A 4,539-nucleotide genomic window follows, 5' to 3' on the forward strand; every position below is an offset into this window, starting at 1 on the left:
ACCTTTTAAGCATGCAGCCCAAAACAACCCATTTCAGAGCCGAGACCGCCTTTACATACAATTAATATGAAATATCAAACATTTTAAAAATTGTATACACTTAATATAAGATACAAAGAAACGTTAAACTCGAATTCTCTGTGTCGAACAGATGACAATACATTTATCATTAAATACTGGTGGTGACACATTATTATGCAAAGATAATTACGTTTAGAAAGTCACATAACAGTTACATTTGACAAGGTCTAGCTTTAGCTGAACCTTAATTACTTATGACGTGAAGCTATACATAAAGGCGTTTGGTGAAATAGTGGAGGAACATTTGACAGATATTCATGACATATACAAACCATATATTCAATAATGCGTCAAAAGTGAGGTTAGGAATCATAAGCCATATATTCTTACAGCATACAATTATATCCCATTGGCTGAACGAGTTAGGTGACACGATACCTTTTCAAACATCATCATAAGTATCCCTACAACAGAGCAAACATGTTGTTAACATTTCTGCAAAATCGAGCTATGTGACAGGTGAATTGCACACGAAAACCTCAGTGAGTCACCAATGAGTTGTAATCGATGCTGTACAAACCATTGACTGTAATCCGGGTTGGTGTTAGTGACAGCTGTTTCCAGATCTGCTGCATTAGCTGCGTTGACATGTTATTGAGGTAGCCTGATGGTATATTTTTAGATCAGCAGTATAAGATGTTGTTGCAGAGATTTCGCCTAACTCATCACTGTGTCTAGCCCGAGAATCTTTGTTGCAATCTCAACGCTGTATAAAATTGCTTCAAATGTTTTACTGATATAATATCGTAAACCTTAAAACAACGTCATGACACCATCATTGTAAATGCCAACTCCAGCATCGGCGGGATAATTGCCATTGTCATGATGTACAAGTTTCCTCTCAATTTCCAATAATGCAACACATGGAAGAAAATAAATTTGAAGTGGCATAAAATTGTAATTCTATTTAATTGATTAATAGTCCTAGCAGGGTATGAATAATACTGAAATTATCCTTTATTTCGATCTATAATTGTATCTTTGAACTGGTTAATTTGGTTAATACCATTATAAAGCGTTGCTTCCCATTCCCAAATTTGTAATATCTGAATCGGATATTCGTTGTTGAGCGCTTTCATTAGTAATGACCAATTCGAACAGTCGTTGTTGATCGTTCTCATTAATTATTTTGGTAACAGCGGTTGTCATTGATTATGTGGATGGTAATGCAATCGGGTTTGGTATAACCGCTTGTGATGGTGCTCGAGTAACTAATTGTCATTGTCGATTTCAAAACGATATCACCCGCCATTCCCTATTTTTCAATCGATCAACAAAGACATTTTTGTTACTATCAGCAAGTCTCAACGGGTGATGATAAAACTGAAAGCACATTTGGTGCCCCCCGCAAACTAACCTTGTATATCATCGGTAAATTGGTTCAGTAATACATCACATATACGGATATTTTCGCGTTAGCAACAGCCACTTCTATTAAATGCAGACGTACGACTGTCATTGTAGTTAAATATCATGTCGATCATTAATGTATCATTGTAGTGTCAATGTTTCATCACGAAGATTTACAATGCGTGCGTCTTGATCAACAAGGAATATGTGTCAACCGATTATTATGACATGAAAAATAAACGGACGACACAGTAGAATCTGATATTAAATCACACAGTTTCCATATTTGGTGAAAAACCATACAATATATAACCCTGGACAGTTATACATGTCGTTGCAAATGCTACGACTCTGTGGTCATAACCTAAGTAAAAATAAGAAATGAAACCAACAAGTTTAGCAAACCTTTGACAAATAGTTTCATTATTCCTGAACCGGAAATGTATTTATCCACCAAGAATCGTGACGCTGTCAAAAAAGGTGTAGTCCAGAACTCCTTTGTAAAATTTATAATAGTTCTAGAATAATATTATAGTCCTTCTATTTCAATTCAATAATCCAACGAATGTTTTTCCTATCAAACATAAAACACGACTGTAGACTTGATGTTTCATGAAGTACACTAGAAATAAGAATAAGAAAACTGCTCAGTCCGAGCGTTGTATATATTCAGGTGAAAAGCCAAAAGACGCATACCATCACTAATATATACTTGATAAATCGCAATTTTCCAACATCATAGAAGAACCCACAATATTTAACTCATCCAATGGAAGTTACCTAAATTCATCTAAGATACCAACTAACCGACCAGTTCAATGGGGAAAACAATCCGAATCTTCTAAACATATTTACTAAAAATTCTGTTATTCGTAATTGTCAAGATGTACGTAAGCACCAGTTTGTGGATTCTATGAAATGTTACGTTTTCAGCGTTGTTGATCACGTTTAACACCATTTTCCTCTAACTCCTGACAATTCTAGAGAAGTCAATCCACATAAGACTGGCAATATATATTCATTTTATTCCAGTCTACTCGTTCAATACCCATGCATCCCATTCCCTGTTCACGTAATCGCCTCGCATATATGATGACATTTCCTGCTCTAACATATACTTATTTAATTACCTTGGGCCAGGAAAGTTCGTAGAGATAATCAAAGATCATTTACCGTGTAATTTCGCTAAATCTATAAATACAAGTTTCCAGTTGCTCATGTAGTTCTTATTGAAGAAGTGACGCAAGTGAATCTAAAATAATCCTGTTACATTGTTGCTAAATGCAACGGTGCACACATGATTGGACCAGGTTGTTGTTGTGTTCCCATGATTGCCACACTGGTTTCAGCGACTCTCTTTGATTGGTCCAAAGCTGTGTCGGCTTGGCTCCTATTTCGGTTGTCGGTTGTGTGATTTGAAGATGCACCTATTAACACAAATAAGTGATGCAAATGATTTTCTTTCTTTTCAAACCAATTTTGAGGTCTTCTCAAACCATTTGTCTTGAATTTAACATATCTATTCATTTCCAATCAGTTCTTTGTCTACGAAAAGCATTATGATGTCACTTTCCATACTCTTCTATGACATCATTTGCGGGAATAGGACCTTTTTGTTTAGACATTTTATGTATCTATTTTCGATTGCTAAATTGTTTTGTGTTTGTAATCAAACACATCCTTGTGAGATGCTTGCATCGAAATCCGCACGATATTTTTGATTAGGTCCACCTATCAAATCAATATTGAGAGAGCTATATGGATCCATAGTGTTCAGCTCAAATATATGACGAAATTTATTACAAGTTCAAGCGGAGGCACAGTAACAGCAAGTCCAATCAATATCTGAAAAGTCATGCGAATAAAAACCATGAAATTTAATTAACATAATATAGTTGTCACAGGTTACTTTAAGCACATGTGCGTATCGTTGAGTTAAATAAATCACATCCGTGAAAATAATATTTCGGTATTAACTGGCTCTACACCACACAATTATTTTCATTTGAATCAAGTTCATCAGTATTAGATGTTTCAGCAATTGTGGAATATAAATCAAAAGTCGCTTAACCAGTTGACGCTGTTGAAAATATTCGAGAGCATTATAACAGGGTAGATCACCAGTCTAAGATGCAATCACACACAGGTGATCCCATGTTAACCATCTTAAAATCATAGTTAATAGTAACTGAATCTTTCATGACCCAGAAGGGTCAATGATCAATGTTCAAACTGAGTTTGCTAACAGAACTTGTTCCATCGGAACTATACTGCAGTGAGTTAGGTGTGGCTTGTGCAGAGAAATCAATGACATTAAATTTAATTTTCTTAATACCGTTGAATACTATAATTGTTATATATAATACAATCGTTTCTGTATAGTGTGTGTGATGTCGCACGAAGGCACGTATTGTAAATCCAACTCGATTTCCATCACGTAATGACTGAGAAGCAATCAAGGGAACTTGTGATCGATGCGAAGAAAAGAAATTCACATTTATTGGACCTTCCAGTTCAATCGATCGTAAGTGGACAGGGTTTAAGAAAAATCGTCGGTGACGATGACGCTACTGCATTATCATAATTGCCCAGAACACCATGGAGTAATTATCCTGGTGAAAAAGACATACCTGGTTTCAGTTGCTATGGGCCTGGTGCAGGCCTTGATTCTAACAATTGACTTAAACCTCAGTATTTAGCCAAATCACTGAATTCTGATCATTCAGTGTTTTAAAAATCTCATATAGCAACGTTTATATACTTGCTGTTTGTACAACGTTATCCAATGACATAAAATGATCTAGGCTTATTATTGATGGGTTATATTGTGCGAAAGTCTCGTCTTAGAAACTTATAGGAATGTATCATTACATCATACTCTATCTTTAGTCATTGTCTCGTGCGTACTCAGAAAAGTATTTAGTAATTACATATATTAATATCAAAAGCATTCTTCTAATTTATTTCCCTTTGGTGATCTTGACTACTGCTACTATAATGTCTTGACAGTCAATATCATCGCCGTCCTCATTTGTGCTATTACTTGTACTCAATGGCTGTCCCGTTATTTGTTCTTGTACAAGTTTGAATAATGATTTTTCGTTTTCG

The sequence above is a fragment of the Sinohyriopsis cumingii genome, unplaced genomic scaffold (genome assembly GCF_028554795.1).
Source record: "Sinohyriopsis cumingii isolate HCF-2022 unplaced genomic scaffold, ASM2855479v2 utg000229l, whole genome shotgun sequence".
Lineage (NCBI taxonomy): Eukaryota > Metazoa > Mollusca > Bivalvia > Unionida > Unionidae > Sinohyriopsis > Sinohyriopsis cumingii.